At 39.3% G+C, this 20,649-nt stretch overlaps 1 protein-coding gene across 1 annotated transcript in view; it reads left to right on the forward strand.

The window, feature by feature from the left end:
* Positions 1 to 879: 879 nt before the first annotated feature.
* gcgra (glucagon receptor a) overlaps positions 880 to 20,649 on the forward strand; it is a 114,706-nt gene continuing 94,936 nt past the window's right edge. Inside the window, exon 1 of the mRNA XM_034190102.1 lies at positions 880 to 1,141. The gene's annotated coding sequence lies outside the window, so the exon portion shown is untranslated. The remainder of the gene's footprint in view (positions 1,142 to 20,649) is intronic.

A 20,649-nucleotide genomic window follows, 5' to 3' on the forward strand; every position in this document is an offset into this window, starting at 1 on the left:
AGGGTGGGTGCACGATACGAAAAGGCTCTTTGACATGCTGACTTCTTCTTAACCCTGGGAACACAGAGAAGTCCTGCATCCTACGACCGCAAAGCCCGGGCCGGCACGTAAGGTTCCACCAGATCAGCCAGATAAGATGGTGCCAGTCCATGAACAACCCTATAAGTCAATAGCAAAACCTTAAAATCTGCTCTCACAGAGACAGGGAGCCAGTGCAAAGATGCCAAAATGGGTGTGATATGTTCAGACCTTCTGCTACGTGTCAGAAGTCTGGCGGCAGCGTTCTGAACCAGCTGTAGAACCCTAATGCTGGACTGTGGTAACCCTGAAAATAGAACATTACAATAATCTAGTCTAGAAGAAACAAAAGCATGAATCAGCATGAATTCTAATGTGTTTTATGCTGCGTTCTGGACCAATCACAGCGTGTTCCGGACGAATAGTCAAAGTAAGTCCTCTTCCAGTCACGGAAGAATCCACTGCCTAAAATTAAAATAAATTAATGTATCACTAAATAAAAACTCAAAGGCAGTTTTTCTTTTAGTCTGCAGTTTCACTGTCAGTGTTGAAACTTTTTTTTAAGCATAAACCCTCTCAGTTAGGGGAAGCTGTGGTGGCATTCATATTTTCTTAAAAATATTATTTTTAAAATAACACATTCAATTGAATTTGGCTCCATTATTAACAGCTTTTAGCTTTTCGTCTTCATGACAGACAAACACCGCCTCCCGCCGCACTTAAGTCTTCAGTATAAAAAAAAAAATAAAAGGTGACTTTTTGGGGACTTTTTTCTTCGTTCTCACAAGTGACGCGCGCGCGCGCACGCACAGACACGCATATAAACACATTTACGCGTGACGTCACAAGAGTACAAGGAGCGCGAGCTGCAGTGTGGCTCGAGCGCACATTTTCACCGTAACACACACAAAGACAGCACACATTTTAGTTAATGTTTTATCTTCTTTTTTGAGAAAGGAAATAGAAACACTGTTAAGTTTTCACAGTCGCTGACAGCAGAGAGGACTTCCCTCCGAAAAGACGGTGTTTTATTTTTACAAAGTTGGGATTACTCAGTGAGAAAATGCTGAAAATGAGCACTGAAGACTTTGGGGGAAATCTGCGGAATCACCTGCTGCGAATGGTAAGTTGAAATATATACACATACGTATACATATTTAAGTCATTTTGTCTACTTTCTGCATTAAATGCCATCACAACATGAAAAGTCAATGTTTATATTATTCCATTTCAATCACTCTTAATTAAACAGCATTTTTTTTTGAACCTCAGGTTTGACCAGTAGAGAGTTTTTGTCAGATAGGTGTTGGGGCAAAGTTTAAATTCTTGAAGTGTTTTTCTTTTCTTTTCTTTTCTTTTTTTCAATTTCAGTATTCTTATCAGTGCAAACGTTTTGTTATCTAAACCATCCACTGCTGTCATTTCTGCCAAACACACAAATTTGTGTAATGCCAAAATAACTTCACTAAATTATTATTTTAAAAAACAATTCTAGTCAAACACTGCTGCACAATTGATCAAAAATACACTCAATCTAAACTCGGCACATTTTTAAGCATATTTTATTCATATGTAATTTCCCTCCAGCATTGCTGAAACAGCTTGTTAACAGTTATTTAATTAAATATCATAAAGTCTAAGGATTTGATAACTGGGTCAGAGAAGATTGATTTAACTGAAAAGTGATATTATGATTAAGTGTGCTGTCTGTGTGTATTATCCTATGTTTGGTGTGAAGAGTAACTTCAAACCAAATCAGCTTCAAAACCACAACAAAGTAGTAGAAGTAGTACACTTTCATGCCTCAAAGAGTGGGATTACAAGGCATGATTGATAATAATAAGTATAATTATTTGATTTCAAGCTGCATGTTTTATGCTGTAAAACTATCTGACAAATTCAACCCGAGGACTGCTGATAATTGAGTCCAGCGTCCTCGGTACGCTGGACTATACAAGCACAAAAAAAGTGCATGCTCCATGCATTATCAAGAAAACCAACCTTCTTTCCTTTTTAACTTGAAAAACTATCATTCATCCATTTTCCATCGCTTATCCCATTAGGAATAGCAGGGGGCACTGCAGCCTATGGCAAAATCCACTGGGAAAGAAGCACGGTACACCCAAGGACGGATCACTAGTACTTGAACAAAGATGATGAGTTTTCTGTTAACAACTATAACACCACCACTAATTATAATAATTATAAAATGAGCTCCATGGAATGCGTTTGCCAAACTCAGACACTCTACAAAGGGAAGATTAACTAGAAAGGCACTCGGTTGAGTGCACGCTTCTGTCAAGGCGCTACAGTCCCATTTAATTGACATTAAACCCCCATATCCAGTTCCAATTCATAGTCCACTGTTGCGGATCACCTCTATACACACACACACACACACACACACACATATATATATATATATATATACAAGGTCTGTCCGTAAAGTATCGTACCTTTTTATTTTTTTCAAAAACTATATGGATTTCATTCATATGTTTTTACGTCAGACATGCTTGAACCCTCGTGCGCATGCGTGAGTTTTTCCACGCCTGTCGGTGACGTCATTCGCCTGTGAGCACGCCTTGTGGAAGGAGTGGTCCCGCCCCCTCGTCGGATTTTCATTGTCTGGAAATGGCGGAATGAAAAGGACTTTTTTTCCATCAGAATTTTTTCAGAAGCTGTTAGAGACTGGCACCTGGAAACCATTCGAAAAATTTATCTGGCTTTCAGTGAAAATTTTACGGGCTTCACAGTTTGTTCATGTAAATGGGGAATCTTCTTCACAGACTAAAGTTAATTATGGAGTTCCACAAGGTTCTGTGCTAGGACCAATTTTATTCACTTTATACATGCTTCCCTTGGGCAGTATTATTAGACGGTATTGCTTAAATTTTCATTGTTACGCAGATGATACCCAGCTTTATCTATCCATGAAGCCAGAGGATACGCACCAATTAGCTAAACTGCAGGATTGTCTTACAGACATAAAGACATGGATGACCTCTAATTTCCTGCTTTTAAACTCAGATAAAACTGAAGTTATTGTACTTGGCCCCACAAATCTTAGAAGCATGGTGTCTAACCAGATCGTTACTCTGGATGGCATTTCCCTGATCTCTAGTAATACTGTGAGAAATCTTGGAGTTATTTTTGATCAGGATATGTCATTCAAAGCGCATATTAAACAAATATGTAGGACTGCCTTTTTGCATTTACGCAATATCTCTAAAATCAGAAAGGTCTTGTCTCAGAGTGATGCTGAAAAACTAATTCATGCATTTGTTTCCTCTAGGCTGGACTATTGTAATTCATTATTATCAGGTTGTCCTAAAAGTTCCCTAAAAAGCCTTCAGTTGGTTCAGAATGCTGCAGCTAGAGTACTGACGGGGACTAGCAGGAGAGAGCATATCTCACCCGTGTTGGCCTCCCTTCATTGGCTTCCTGTTAATGCTAGAATAGAATTTAAAATTCTTCTTCTTACTTATAAGGTTTTGAATAATCAGGTCCCATCTTATCTTAGGGACCTCATAGTACCATATTACCCCATTAGAGCGCTTCGCTCTCAGACTGCGGGCTTACTTGTAGTTCCTAGGGTTTGTAAGAGTAGAATGGGAGGCAGAGCCTTCAGCTTTCAGGCTCCTCTCCTGTGGAACCAGCTCCCAATTCAGATCAGGGAGACAGATACCCTCTCTACTTTTAAGATTAGGCTTAAAACTTTCCTTTTCGCTAAGGCTTATAGTTAGGGCTGGATCGGGTGACCCTGGACCATCCCTTGGTTATGTTGCTTTAGACGTAGACTGTGTTTCATAATTATTGTATGGCCTTGCCTTGCAATGTGGAGCGCCTTGGGGCAACTGTTTGTTGTGATTTGGCGCTATACAAGAAAAAAGTTGATTGATTGATTGATTCACAGAGAATAAGGACTTTAACTACAGGTTTAAGGACCCCTTTAAAGGACGGTCGGTGCGCCGCGCTGCGAGCTGTGACGATGCGGCACAAACCACTGGATCATTTCTAAGCTGATGGCTCTGTGGATACGAGACCGTCGTGTGCTCTTTCTCTGGTTATCACAAGACCTGGACATCAGCCATTTTCCGGCAGATTTCACTTTTAACAAGAGATTTTGTCATGGAAAGCCGCGCGGAGGCTTCGCGCGTCACGACCGATTCGCTGATGAAGCGAGACAAAGGAACACCTCCGTTTCAGCGTGTTAGAGGACAGGTTTCCAGGTGCCAGTCTCTAACAGCTTCTGAAAAAATTCTGATGGAAAAAAAGTCCTTTTCATTCCGCCATTTCCAGACAATGAAAATCCGACGAGGGGGCGGGACCACTCCTTCCACAAGGCGTGCTCACAGGCGAATGACGTCACCGACAGGCGTGGAAAAACTCACGCATGCGCACGAGGGTTCAAGCATGTCTGACATAAAAACATATGAATGAAATCCATATAGTTTTTGAAAAAAATAAAAAGGTACGATACTTTACGGACAGACCTCGTATATATATCTCACCAGATCTGGACTAGCACAGAGTAAATTTTTGTAGAATAAAATCAACTCTGCCTGGACTATATTTGGTCTCTAATTAGAAGTGAATTAACTAGTGAAATCAGCTATATCACACTATAAATGACTCTTACTAGAGTTGGACAACTTGATTTAACACTATGATAGAGTTTATTTTCTCTGTTCTGAGTGGAACTAAAATTGAATCCCAGCAGAGTCAGAGTTTATATTCTATAAAATTTGCTGTGCCCCAATTCTTGAACATTGTAGAACTTTGATCAGTCATGGCATCGGGCAGTGAAACCTATTTGGAATATATAGCAATACAGTCGACCAAGTGGGGTCATTTATGACCGGGCATATATTTTTGTGCACAATTTCTCTCATTTTAATTGGAAAAACGTTTCCTACCATGAATTTGTCCATCTATTTGTCCTGCATTTGTTCATAGAATTTTGTAAGGATCGGCCGATCCGTGTGGCAAGTATAATCCAAACTTGTGCATGATCACTTATGACCCTGGGAAGAGCTATGAGATTTTTGACAACATAGCTTCAGATGGTATTCTAATTTGTCAACTCTAATCATCATATTTTACTGTTTTGCAAGGAAGCATGGCCAACAGACCTAGAATAGCAAGATTTACAGCTGCACAAGCATTGAGACTGATTGATGCCCAGAGTGAGGATGAAAAGGATGATGGACAAATATCAGAGAGTGGAGTAAATATGAAGAACCCTAAAACAACCATATAAAAGTATTCCAATATAAAGTCAATGGGGTTATAAATAACCCCACTTGGTCATATTAGTTGCTGAAGTAGCTTGGTCGCTTGCAGGATTTAAAAAAGAAACACTCAGGGTCCACTTAGATCTAGACCAGCACCAGCAATGGTTTCTTCTCTTACCCATGAAACACCCCTCTACAAAGTATCAGCAAAATTGGTTCATTCATTTTTGTGCAATCCTGCAAAAAATTCAAACAAACCAACGAATAGACAAGGAAAGTAGGCACGAGTGAAAATGTCTTCTTGCGAAGCTAATAAAGTACTTTTTTTTTATTATTTTCCTGATAATGACAAACGCATTGCCTTCTTTTTGTGTGTTTTAAAACAAAACTGTAAAAGTTGGGGAATTAATTCTCCAGGAAGAGTCAGTCAATCCTTTGTGTATCTTGTTTCACTTTACACAATAAATGTGGCTTTTGTTAAGTAAACACGACTCACACATAGCTAAACAAACATATTCCTTGCTGCCACAACATGACTGAAGCTGTGATACAAGCATGCGTCACTTCTGTGCAAGCAGGTGCACACCCTGAACAAGTGACCTGTTCTGTCTTTAGTGGTTATTTGCAAACATAGCAGGCTGTATAGGTGCTTTGATGCATATGAAATACACATTAGAGCAGTTTTGTGGTGTACAGAGTAATCCTCAGGGCAGCTGTAATCAGCAGGGTGAACATTCCAAGTTGCCGTTGACACTATTATGTGTGTGGATGAAAATGTTAAATGGTAATTCAGATGTTAAGTTTTTAATAGTATACATATATAGTTGGTCTTCATGTTAATGCTTTACGTTGCATTCAAAATGGTAAATGACTCATTCTGAATTATGGCTGGGGTGGGGGGGAGACCAACAACAGCAAAAAAGCAATTAGCACTTTCTCTTCTTCACACTTCTGTGAGAAGTGTTTGCTCAGCTCCGACATCCTTTTTTTTGCTTTTTCAGTATGTTATTTATGAATTCATTAGCATTCATGTGAAAAGGCTGCAATGAATCTCCCTGTCCCACCCTACACACATAATTTGTAGCTGAAAGAACATTTTCTTGATGTGTGACCACAGATGTGACTAACATGACAGTTTGCCCAAAGTGGAGCCGAGCTTCTCAATGACCCTTTGCTGCCATCTGCTATAGTAGGAGTTTTAAGGGTATATCTCACTCCATTCTACACTGTCTTTTAAAAAAAAAATATACCATATTATGAATCATTACTTCCAACTCTAACTTGTGTGGGTACTGATGTAGCTGATAAAAATAAAATAAGCCATACAGTGTGTGAAAAATGCATGACAGATTCAGAGCTATTTTTTGGTCGCAATAGTGACATAACCCCAGGTGCCAACTATTACCTGTCTGAAAGTCACTCCACCTGTGTTCAGTTAAGCCCTGTCTCCACTGCACCGACCGGGTAAGTACAGCACACTATTTGTGCATTTCCTCATCCAGATTTAGAAATGGGTACCAAAATAACTGACCCATACCGTACCACTTTTTCGTGACCTTTCGACTGGGGTCCCAAAATAATGGAACTAGAACAAAAGGGAGGCGCTAACTCACTGCTGTCCATCAATTGACCCAGCAGCTAAAGCGAAAGCTGCAGTCCTCATGCGAACAGTTCATACTGTTTCACATATTAAAATCATTATCATGTTGCATCGTTTCAGTCAGATTCACCATCACAGCCAGATGAAAACGTATGCACATAAAGCGTCCTTATTTTGGAAAAGGACATCTTGAAATACTTTAATTCCTTGTCATGGCTGTACAAACTCAGCATTTTTAAAGAAGCCCCTCAGTGTTTGTGTGCGCTGGATGTGTTTCTCAGCCTGAACCAAAGGCCACTGGCGCTTTGTCCCACAACAAGAAAATTAACTTATTTTAAAAGTTGAAAGAGTCACAGTGCCTCATTCATTCACGCCAACATTTACCACAGCCATCAGTCAACTCTTCAGTAAGTGGCTCACAATGAAGATACATCCCATGATCCACCAAGACAAAAACAAAATTAAATTAAATATAAAAAAAATGTTAAATTACACTGTGTGGACTCTGTGCGGAGGGGGCGAGCGTGCGTGACAGTGAACACGCTCTCGATGAGATGCGCTCTGCCTAGCAAACTAAAGGGTACTGCTGGCGGTGGAAATGCAAGCCAAGCCAGACTTAACCGTTCCAATCAGTACTGTGCTGTACCGACCCAGACCGCTCAGTGGAAACGAGGCTTTACAGTCCACTTCATGACTTACACCAGCACACACAGTGAATCCGGTTGTTTTTTTTTTCTCCAAATGTAATGGCTTTCAAGTCAAATTCTTGTATTTTGCGATCAACATTTGTCTGTCTCCGCCTCTTTGTATTTGTGTATTCAGACAAAAAACAAACAAAAAACATTGCATCCATCTCAATAAGACTGAATAATCATACAATGAAAGTGGTGTTTCTGAATTCACTGCTGCTGTGTTCACACACAGAGCCATGCAGAATTACTATTCCACTGTGTGGTGCTGTCTTTTGTCCACAGGAAAACAATGTTCCCTCACCAGCCTTCTTCAGACTTGCCTGGGCTCCCGGTAGTGCTTAGCTTAGCTAGTGGTTTAGCTCACTTTAGCCAATAACTCAAAGGGCTAGGAGCTTGTCCACGTTGTGACTCTCCTGTTATAGCTGCCATTCGTCATCACGTTATGTCTGGCTCTGTGATCACATAAGTGGCTTCCACAGTGAGACTCACTGGCATCACTTAGCATCTTAGTTTATCTTAACTTAGTGTGATGCAACGCCGCAGCACAATCCACAAACACAGCCGATTCCACACTTTCGGAAGAGGCAACACACTTTAACAGTTCTCCTGGCTACATGGAGGGAAAGCATAAAATCCATGGTTAGATCATTTTTTTGAAGGCCATTCTCACACTGTGTTCAGGTTTAATTTTTGCAGTCTGTTTGAGAGGAAGAAAAAAAACCCCTTACTTTCCTCCTCAAAATATTAACTTAGGAAAATCTGTCCACCTAATAAAGCAACACTAATCGTGTGACTGCATTTTTGCAAAACACACATTTTAACCATTTTGATGTATTCAACCTCTACTGTAAAAAATTCAGTTTCTCAAGTTTGTTTCAATGGAGCATCTGGAAAGGTATGATGTCATCAAAGTTTATATTCCCCGGCGATTGACGTTTCAGACTGTTTATCAGTGGAAGATGAAATCAGACTAATTTCCCCATGTTGATGACTTCATTTCTCTAGGCATATGGCACCAAAAATAAAATGCAGTTCATCAATATTTTCATAGTTCATTTATTTAGAAAAGTCAGCTCATTTGACATTTTATTTACTAGTGATATGCATTTTTAATTGTGTTTACTCTATCAGTCAGCCAATGCAGCATTCTCTCAGATGCTGTGTTGATGCAGCCATGTGGCAGAGTGTGCGTATTGCACAACTTTAGTTACGTGTTAACATGTTAAGAAGTACATGTTGAGTACTTTGTATTGCAGTATGGCTTAAGTGTTTAAATCTAGACTGAACATAAATATAAATGCAACACTTTTGCTTTTGCTCCCATTTTGCATGAGCTGAACTAAAAAATCTAAACCATTTCCTAAATACACAAAAGACCTATTTCTCTCAAATATTGTTCACAAATCTGTCTAAATCTGTGTTAGTGAGCACTCCTCCTTTGCTGAGATAATCCATTCCACCTCACAGGTGTGATATATCAAGATGCTGATTAGACAGCATGATTATTGCACAGGTGTGCCTTAGGCTGGCCACAAGAATTTGTGAGCATATAGTGAGCATTTTAAGTGCTCACTAACACAGATTTAGACAGATTTGTGAACAGTATTTGAGAGAAATAGGTCATTTGTGTATATATAAAATGTTTTAGATCTTCTAGTTCAGCTCATGAAAAATGGGAGCAAAAACAAAATTGTGTTTATATTTTTGTTCAGTGTAATTAAATTACCTGTGATGATAAGACAGACAGTGGGGCTCTAAAAGCTTAGTGCTTGCTTACTTGCTTACCAATACTTGCTTCACTAGGAATCATGTAAAATGACAGATCTTACCTTTAAACAGTATTTTTAGTGGAAACAATGTTTTGGGGCATGATGATTAAACCACAGAAATGCCACAAGCTTACTTTCAGAGAAGTCCTGGACCGCTGTGTGGTGTATCCTTCTCAGTGGTTGCTGTGGCGTGTAGTGCATTGTGGGAAGCATGACCAATTTTGAGAACAGGAAAACCATGCATACTGTACTTTTCTCTCAAATAGGATTGTGTTTTTTTTTATAGTTCTGATATTCAAATGTCTTTGAATGAATATTTATATGACAGGACTGAGAAGTCAACACTTTAATGGTCATGTCAATGCTGCATTTACATGTTGAGAGCAGAAAAACTGTCATACTGATCATTATTGTAGAATTACATTCATCTACAGCATGACACTGCAGTGTCAATAATACAGACAATAGTTAACATGACTGAAAGACAACACTATTTTCTACATTGTTATAATCAAACAAGAAGACATGGCTCTGATTATTGCTTAAAAAGGCATGTTTTTGTGACATTACTGTTTAATTTCTGTCTGAAACATCACGTTCTTTCTGTTTGCCTGATGTAAATCAGGGTCTCGGCACTAAAAGTGTTTTTTTCTTTCTTTCCATCTTTCCTCATTGTTGAAAGTCAATTAACATTTTTTTTTTTCTGTTGCTGCAGCAGGCAGAAAAACTTGAAATTGTTAAACTTTTGACAGCACATATTGCGTTGTGTGAGTGCTCTCATTGAAAACAGTGGAGCATCTGGTTTACTGTGCCATTCACATGTTCATTTTTCCATTTCATTCCCAGCAATAACACAGTTTTAAAAATTAACACACATCCATACAATAGCAGTCTGTCTCTTGTCCCTCACTGCTTTTGTCTCATGCACGAGCACATTGAACATATTACTTTCCCCAGCTCTACTGGTTTTTATAACTTTACCTCAGTAGTTTCTCTACAGATGTGACATCACGCTGGCACTGCTTATTCAAGCTGTAGGAACATGCTGTACATCAGTGGTGTCCAAACTATTCCAGAAAGGGCCGAGAGGGTGCAGGTTTTCTTTGCAGCCACTGACTCCAGCAGGTAATGTCACTGATTAACTTCCCTTTGAGCAGGTGGGATGAGTTCATCAGTGACATCACCTACTGGAGTCAGTGGCTGCAAAGAAAACCTGCACCCTCTCGGCCCTTACTGGAATAGTTTGGACACCACTGCTGTACATGCTTCACACTGTATGACTGTGACCGTTTATAACTGCGCAGGACTTCCAATTAAGTTGGAAACAGTCTGTTTGTTGTTAGTGCTAACCTAAGAATATGCAAGTACTAGTAAGTTTAAGTAAAATATATATTTTCAGTTAACTTCATAGATTTAAGCATTTTATTTTGATTTAGGAATTTATTTAACTTTTTTGTACAATAACAATTATTTTGAGTTAAATAAACTTAAATACAAATAACATCTTAACAACATTGAAGCACGTTGCACTAAGACATGATGAAACAGTCATGTATTGATCTGCTGGTCTGGGAGGAACACACTCTATGAGCTCTATCAGCTTTCCTCTTGGTGAATCAATTCTCATGTAGTCCTGTGTGATGAAGTGTCTGAACCCCACAGTGCCAATGTCCTGATCCTATTAAAGAACAGTGTACTCTGTACTGAGTTAACATGAGTCTTGTTTTTGGATTTAAGATTGTTGCACTCTGTTAAATGAATGACTGTAAGTTGAACCAACTGAAAATGTTTAAGTTAAATTTCATTAATATTTTTTATTTAACTGCAACCAAAAGATACATGCAACACCAGCTTCAAATATTTAAATTCTAAAAACATATTTTTGAGGACATGAATTACAAATAAATAAATAAATACAAAACAATAGAGGCAGTCAGTTTCATCTTTACATTTTAAACTTCCGACAGCTTATACAGGTTTACGGTATATCGACAGTGTCTTGCAAGGCTTTTAAAGACGAGATCACTTTTTACGTAAGACTAAAATAGGGCTGCAGCTATCAATTATTTTAGTAATCGAGTATTCTGTCGATTATTCTGGCAATTGAGTAATCAGATAAAAAGTACTTTTTTGTTTTAAAACATTAACAGTCCAGGGCTCTCCCTAAGTAATGGCACAGTGTCACTGCGTCATCACGGAGATTGTCAAATTTAGTGTATCCCTTTCTGTTTTCCTGGGTAGTTATTTATTTTTTCACATCTTTACGTGGTGTCAGGAGCTCAGCCAAAGTCTTGCTGAAAGCTGAAATGGCGATGCGATATGGTTTTCTGTTTTTTGTTTTCCCCAACTTGTAAATTTAACCATTTTTATTTATTAAGGTGGTGGACTGGGTCCCTGCATGAATTTCTTTTTAACACTCTCTCTACGATTCTGCCAACGCATTTCATTTTCAGCTGGAGGTTGAACATGCAAGCCTAGCAGTCACTGTTTTTTATTATTATTATTTTATTTGAGTTCCCGTGTTTGTGAAGCATTGTGTGTTGCCCAAAAAAGCGAAAATTAAAATTCATTGCGAGTCTAAGCAAGAACACAGAACATTGTGTGTGAAGCAGAGCTGGAACAGGTCATTCATGCCTTTATTTATTCATGTCTTGATTACTGTAATTCGCTGTTCCCTAGCCTCAATAAGACTTCGCTGGACCGCCTACACTCTAAAAAAGGAACTGTTGTCTCAGTGAGAAAAATTGATATAACACTTTGCATAGATGTTTTTTTTAGTTATTTCAACTTTCAACTGAGTTAATGCCACAAGACTTCTGTAGTTAAGTTGAAATAATTAAAAAACAGTTTATGCAAAGTGTTGCATCACTTTTTCTCATTGAGCCAGCGGTTCATTTTTTAGACTGTACAAATGGTCCAGAATGCAGCTGCTGGCTCCTTACAAGTTCATCTAAATGGTTTCATGTAACACCCATTCTGTCCCTTTTGCATTGGCTCCCAGTTCAGTAGACTGCAATTTAAAATATTGGTGATGACTTTTAGAGTGTTGCACTGTCAAATGCCACTTTACATCAGTGAACTCTTGCACTCATATGTGACAAGCAGGTCTCTGAAGTCCTCGGATCAGAACCTGTTGATTGTAGCAAGGCTGAAGACCAAAGGAGACTGTGAATTTGAGGTTGTGGTTCCCAAACTGTGGAATGCATTGCCACTGCACCTACGTTCCGTGGACTCTGTTGGAACTTTTAAGGAGAAGCTCAAGACCCATTTGTACAGGCTTGTTTTAATCTAGTTTTATGTTATCTCTGTTTATAGTTTCTGTATTTTTGTTATTGTGTTTCTTAAATTACTGTAAAGCACTTTGTGATTTTATCTTGAATGGCACTATACAAATAAACTTTACTTACTTACTTAGTAAAGCATTTAGTTAGACTAAGTGGTTTAGTATACTTAATTTGCTTTGTCCCGTACAAGGTCAATTAAGTTGAACCATCTCAATTAAAAGGTTTTGGTGTTTTTAAGTAGCCAGCTTATTTATTTGAAACTATTATAACGTTTTTTATTTTATTGCCATTCTTTTCAGAGATGCCCATAAACTTGTTACCTTAATTTTGAGGGGGTTTTGTTTGTTTGTTTGTTTGAACTTATTTTGCTTAAGTCCAAAATAAATCATATGCTGTAATTCCTGTCTTACCATTAAACAATTTAGTTTAAAACCATTGTCAGCCTATGTCAAACTAATTTTTAAAACTATGAACAATTTTGTACCAACATCCTGTAAATTATTAACTTACTAAAATGTCCACAAGCAAAAATATTTTTTCATAGTGGAAAAAAAACAGTTTAAGTTGAAGCATTTTTGTTTCTGACAAATGAGTAATGTGGGGCGAAGGAAAAGAATTAAAGACTCTGGGTTGCAGTGCCACAAGAAGCAGCGTCGCAATGCCACAAGAAGCAGCGTCGCAATGCCACCTTGTTATCACTGAATATTAAAGTTCATTAACCAATACGAGCGCCTGTTGGCTGCTGAACCTGTTCAGGGTGACAGCCAAATATTGCATTTCAGGAGATCAGTTTATTTTAATGACTAAGAAACAGAAGTAGACTCTGTCTTTGCACAAAAGAAGCTGCAATGGGTCATAAATTTTGCATGTATCAGTCAAAGTGCTCTCTGAAAAGCCCTTTAGGCTCAACTTGTTCACAAACATTCTCTCCTTATATTTATATTTGATCTGAAACTTGTTAAAAACTCATGCTGCCAAGACAGGAGTTATCATGCCTGTAAACATTCACCTTGCAGAGTAACATGGTGAAAATGATCTCTTAGATAAATCAAAGATGTAACACATTCACTTCACTCAAATGTAGGATGATGGTCCGTGTACTGCAAATGACACTTTGCTTTGAGTTCTCTGATTTAGGTTTTCATGACAGCCAATCAAATATTTATAAATTTTTATTAAATTCTGAAAAGTGGGAGACACACGGAGAGAGTAAAGACAGAAAAATAAACACAGCCTAAAATAGGGAAAGACAGAAAGGGAATAAAAGATACAGAAATTAACAGCCATGACTCATTGACGCTCAGGATGAAAATCTGTGGTACTGACTAAGAAAAGCTGAGGGTTGTCATCAAGTGTGATAGGAAAGTCTGTACATCCCGACAAGTTTGCACAAAACTCTGTAATAGAGCCACAGATTCTGAAAATGTCTTTGACATGTTATTCACATCTGTGAGTACATGATTGTAAATAGTAAGATGGGACCATCCTGACAGTACATCTGGACTACACTGATGGTTCTTTCACACCTACCTCGTGTTGTCCGGAGTCTGAACCACTGATGGTTCTTTCAGACCTACCTCGTGTGGTCCGGAGTCTGGACCACTGATGGTTCTTTCACACCTTCCTCGTGTGGTCCGGAGTCTGGACTGTCATACGTTTCAGTTTGCCAAAAGAGCAAGTGTGAAAGCTTCCTTGGTCACTGTCTGGAGCAAACTGAACTATGGTCCAGTTTGCTTGGAGTGTGAAAATACTTTCTGAATACTCCAGACTTTCAGACCAATTACAGGAAGTTGACACGGATAATTCTTTAGATAGTTGAAGGCTCATTTTGTGCCAAATCAACAATGAGTATGGTGACATCTTTCAGAATTTTGTAAATCTTTGTGGGATGATTGGGATTCATGAATAACACACAGAACTCTCATATTTTCACTTATGTCCTCTTAATTAGTGAAATACACGCTCACAACGTTTCAGCTAATTAGCGCACTCTAGCAGCTGTTGAATGCCTCTTTCTCAGAAGATATAGCAGCTAGAGACCTGATTTTGATGTCATTTTAAAGCTCCTTTTAAACTTTACAGATCACTCCACTATCTTCAGTTTGATAGCATCAACCAGAAGAAAGAACAAATTTAAATCTCCAAATGTGAACCCCACTTCTCCCCAAAAAATGTATCCTTCAGATTTCTTCAAGTCAAAGTTATCTTATGGTCTCAACAATATTCCTTGAAAATTGTGTGATGAACACTTTGACAGCCTCTGAGCTATGATCAAATATTATATGTCATGTTCACCAAATAAATAAATTAAAAAAAACGCCATTAGTAACGTCCTAATTACTTTTGCGAGCACTTGCTCATTGGCTACCAGTGCCGTCATTCTGCACACGCTCATCACGCATTGTGCATAGGGCACCAAAGTGCCTGTCTCCGTTCTCTTCTGTGAATGAAACAAAGAAGCAGCAGAGGTTTTATTTGGGGTGGGGGTGGGGGAATCTGGACTCCATCTGTCAGTGTAATTTGGGATAAACAGGTTTTCCAGTGCGTCTGCTTAACTTTTATTCTTCACAAAATGGTGATCTGTGCGCCTCTTCTACTTTGGACTTCTTTCCCTCTTTTTTTTTTTCAGAAACTGAAGAGACTTACATGTTTTCCCCCGTGTTACGGGAAACTGCTTAAACCTTTTGACATTTTAAAAAATAAATAAGATCGGATTGCATTATTCTCCTCTTCAAACATTTTGGAGGTGATGTCATCGCCCTGTGTTTTGGCTGGTATTATGTCGGGAGGGCACACGGAGAACTGCAGCGGCTGAGGATTGCAGGGAAGTCCAGAACATCAGGTGCAAAGTGCAGCTGTCATTTCCTTGCAGGGAACTGAACTATGAACTTAGCTGTTGTGCAAAATGTACAGTGTTTTTTTTGTCAACAGCTGTATGTGTTTGTAACATGCTTCGTTTGCTGAGCGATCATAAAACGGCTGCAAAAAAGCACTAGGTGAGGCACGTAGTTCTCCTGCCTCATGGTAGGGGGCACTAGTGATCCCAGGGATGTTTCTCAGCTGCAGAATAAGTGACAACAAGCTACAAGAGCAGCCATTCATTTATTTTTTCCTCTCGCCTGACCTTTACTTTCAGAATGGAGGATTACATAACCAAACTGAAACTATTTTCTAAACTGGACTTTCAATCAAAGCAGGAGGTAATAATTAAAGGAAGACCAATGCCGGAGCTAAAAGGTTTGCTCAGAAGACCCGCTCTCTTCAAATGGAGTGGGACACACGTAAAGTCTGGGTGTGTGCATGTCCAGCAAGAACGCCCCTTTTTCTGCTTTTCCTACCATATTTTCTCAACTTGTGACAATGTCTGGACTCAGATGGGATATTGTGACCTGAAGAATTTGCAACGAATCTCATCAAACATGAGCGTTTGAACACTCACATTCAAAGCTAAAAAAGACTTCACATAGAGTCGGAACAGGACTGATGAAGGACGATTTTCTTCCCTGGCAGTAATCTCCACTGGGACAGAGACTTTTAAAACTGAAGGAAGATAAGTAAGACTTCTACAAATTAAGTCATCAATGCTTTTGTTCAGAAGGAGCAGCTCATGGACTTCATTTATAAATAAAGGTAACATAACCCGTTAACTGCTGCCAATCACATGGTGAATAAGCTGCTCTGTGGGGTTCATATGTTTGTAAATCCGATTGTGATGAAGTCAGTGCCTCACCAGCCATTAACCTCACCGCATGTCACCGATCTTACCACATGCTGCCTTGCATTGCGCTGCGCCCGCAGAGCCCCCGTCTCCAGCTCACAGTTTCCTCCATCAGCCAGATCAGCGAGCTCAACTTCAACAGCTCCTGACCCTGTCTGGGGACTAAATCTGACTCCAGCTCCTGTCTGCACAAGGGCAGACCCGCAACCCTGTTCTTTTCTTTATAAGAATTCATTTTGGAGACTTTACACACTGGATTATGCACAAGATTACGCATCTGTCCACGTGGCCAGGTATCCCGCTGGGGGTCTCAAGTTGCTCATCTCTTAAGCGTGGGCCCACTTTCACCTGTTCTCTGTTGTGGACGCGCAGCACTAAAAATCACTGTCTTCTCCCCTTTGTTCCCCCGCCAACACCGTGCCTGCTGGACTCTCCACATTCTAGATAAATGTGCGAGGTTGAGATTAATAAATGCAAATTTCTTTACAAGGCTAAATAATTGAATATTTTGTTCTGTGTTTACAAAGTTCACTGCAATGTTCAGTCTACTGTGGTTGCACAAATCATTTATTTTTTTAAATAATGGTGGTGGTATTTATTTATTTAAAATTTTATATTTACAGTATTTCTTGTCATGTTTGGTGCCATTGTTAATGCAAAAATATTTATTTGCTGCTGTTTTCAAAACAGAATAATTATTATTAGAATAATAACTCAGTCTTAATGTAATATTGAGTATTGAGAAGTTATTTTGGAAATAAAGAGAACCGCACTGACAAATTCTGAATTATTGTTCATTCTGGGAAGGGGGGGCACCACAAAGCATTTGTGCTTAGGGTACCCAAATGGCTAGCACCGGCCCTATTGGCTACTTTCATTTTCAACTTGGTGCCAAAAGAAATTGATGTTAGAATTCTTAATTTGCTTACTAAACATACATGTGTGAGATCTGGGTAATACTCATAAATCCCACAAAGATGTACCAAATTCTACAAGATGTCAGCAGATTGTTTCTTGATTTGACAAAGAATGACCTGGAAGAAGAAAAGACGCAAAAGTAATTAGGAGCACATGAATTTCAGAACTGTAAAATATCAACAAAAGACCAATATATAAATTTATAAATTATATAAACTGGCTGAGTTATTTACTTGCAAAGTAAAAAAGAGAATTTGATGATATTTATCATTGTCTCTCTCTTGTAAAGCGCTTTGAATGTCTGGAAAAGCATGATAGAAATGCAGTTCTTCTACAACTTCTTAAACACCGTGCTGTGTTTATATTAAACTGAAAAGGAAGGATCACTTGCTTCCCGTTAGCAACAGGAAGCATTAGCTGCTTATTTAATAGACATCGACTCCCATGTTGTTTCTAGCCACAGTTTGATGGCCGAGTTATACTGTCCTTCTTTCGGGTACATGTTGGGGTAAACGGATAAATTAAGAGTTTATTAAATCTTCCCAATTACACCTAACAGAGTATCTGTGGCAAAGCAACTGTCTTTCTTTCAATGAAACAAGCTTTTTTATTCTCAGAGGTCATTTATGTGTTTTTTTATGGGGTAATGCAAAGAGAAATGCAAAGAATATTTTTTCCCCTCAAAATTCTACTCACAACACCCCGTAATGACAACATGGAAAATGTTTTTTTTTAATTTTTGAAAATTTGGTAAAAATAAAAAAACTAAGAGTGTTCACACCCTTTGCTCAGTACTTTGTTGATGCACTTTTGGCAGCAATTATAGCCTCAGGTCGTTGCAGCATGTCTCAAGCTCCATCAGGTTTGATTGGGAGCGCTGGTGCATAGCCATTTTCACATCTCTCTAATGATCTTTTGGCAAATGCCAGGCAGTCTGCCATGTGCCTTTTACTAAGGAGTGGCTTCCATCTGGCCACTCTACCTTACAGGCCTGATTGGTGGATTGCTGCAGAGATGGTTGCCCTTCTGAAAGGTTCTCTTCTCTCCACAGAGGAATGCTGGAGCTCTTCTCCCACGATCATGGCCATTGTGCTTATTGGACCTTCAAAGCAGCAGAAATGTTTCCGTACCTTTCCCCAGATTTGTGCCTTGAGACAGTCCTGTCTTTGAGGTCTACATTCCTTTGACTTCATGCTTGGTTTGTGCTCTGACATGCACTGTCAGCTGTGGGACCTTATTAGTAGACAGGTGTGTGAATTTCCAAATCATGTCCAATCAACTGAATTTACCCCAGGTGGACTCCAATTAAGCTGTTCAAACAATTCAAGGATGATCAGTGTAAAGGCAATGCACCTGTGAATACTTGTGTACATGTAATTTCTTATTTTTAGTAAATTTGCAAAAATCTAAAAATAAAATGTTTTTCATATTGTCATTATGGGGTATTGTGTGTAGAATTTTAAGGGGAAAATGAATTTCATCCATTTTTGTATAAGGCTGTAACATAACAAAATGTGGAAAAAGTGAAGAGCTGTGAATACTTTATGGATGCACCGTATGACCATATATAACAAAGCAAATGTTGCATGCAATATAGTTGTCTAGTATGACTAGTAGACTAATATGCAGTGGGTAAAATAAGTATTGAACGTGTCACCAATTTCTCAGTAAATATATATCTAAAGGTGCTATTGACATGAGATTTTATCGGTAACAACTCAAGTAATCCACACATACAAAGAAATCAAACCATAGATGTCCATGAATTATGTTTAATAATGTGAATGACACAGGAAAAAAGTATTGAACACCTGAAGAAAGGGTGGTGCAAAAAAAGATATGGAAAGCCAAGACACCTGCTGAAATCGATCAGTAATTAGAAAGCAATCCTGCTCCTTGTCAGTGCAAATTAATATCAGCTGATTTAGTCCCAACTGATCACCTATAAAAAAAAAGGTGTCTCATTACCAAGGTGTCACACAAGAAACATCTCATGATGGGTAAAAGCAAAATGCTCTCTCACAATCTTTGCAACCTTATTGCTGCAAAACATACTGATGACATTGGCTACAGAAGGATTTGTACACTTCTGAATGTTCCAGTGAGCACTGTTGGGGTCATGATCCAGAAGTGGAAAGAACATCATTTCACCATAAAATGGCCATGATCAGGTGCTCCTCACAACATTTCTGACAGAGGAGTGAAAAGAATTATCAGAAGAGTTGTACAAGAGCCAAGCACCATTTGTGGCAAGCTTCAGAAAGACCTGGAATTAGCAGGTACAATTGTTTCATTGTAAGTAATATACTCAGCTTTTAAGCACGCTCACCACGCAAGACTCCATTGCTGAAAAAAAAGCATGTTGAAGCTCATTTTAAGGTTGCTGTACAGCATTTAGACAAGCCTGTGAAATACTGGGAGGATACAGTCTGGTCAAATGGGACCAAAATTGAACTCTTTGGATGCCTTAATCATCATCTTCTTTCGGCTGCTCCCGTTAGAGGTCACCACAGCAGATCAATCATTTCCATCTCACCCTGTCCTCTGTATCTTCCTCTGTCATAACCACCTGCATGTCCTCCCTCAGCACATCCATAAACCTCCTCTTTGGCCTCCCTCTTCTCCTCCTGCCTGGTGGCTCCATCTTCAGCATCCTTCTCCCTATATACCCTGGGTCCCTCCTCTGCACATGTCCAAACAATCTCAATCTCACCTCTCTGACTTTGTCTCCAGACCATCCCACCTCATTTATCTGGGCTTGGGACCAGCATTCAGAGTGTACTGGCTGCACACCCCATGTGGCTGAGTTTTGGATGCCATATGCCAATATACACACCATAAATGGCACTGCACTCAGCCCAAAAACACCATACCAACAGTAAAGTTTGGAGATCATGGTGTGGGGCTATTTTTCAGCACCTGGCACTGGCAAATTTCATATAATTGAAGGAAGGATGAATAGAAAATGTACAGAAACATTTCTGATAAAAAAAAACAACCACAGTTATAGTTGGCTCCATGGATCTAGGTTTCTAGATGGCCATGGTTTCTAGGCCTGAGGTCAACTATCAAGTTGCTGAGTTGCAGCGCCTGGTGTGGCTGTAGAGGCAGATGCAAGACTGGCACGGTCTGCTATAGGTGCTGCATGTGTAATCTGTTAGTTGGGTGTCTATGGTAATGGGTGCTGGCTGGAGTCTCTGCTGTCGGCGGAACCTCTTCTCCCCCCACTGGGGCTGTCTCCTCTCTTCCGCTTCCCTGATGATGGTTCTGGTGGTGGACTGCCAGCCAGCGCAGTCTGCAGCTGCTGACTCCAGGTCCACAGGGTTGAAGGCACCTGCTCTCAGGTCGTGTTTGCAAATGTCTTTGAAGCGAAGCGCATGTCGTCCTGTTGCTCTGGAGCCTGTGGCCAGCTC

The sequence above is a fragment of the Thalassophryne amazonica genome, chromosome 16 (genome assembly GCF_902500255.1).
Source record: "Thalassophryne amazonica chromosome 16, fThaAma1.1, whole genome shotgun sequence".
Classification (NCBI taxonomy): domain Eukaryota; kingdom Metazoa; phylum Chordata; class Actinopteri; order Batrachoidiformes; family Batrachoididae; genus Thalassophryne; species Thalassophryne amazonica.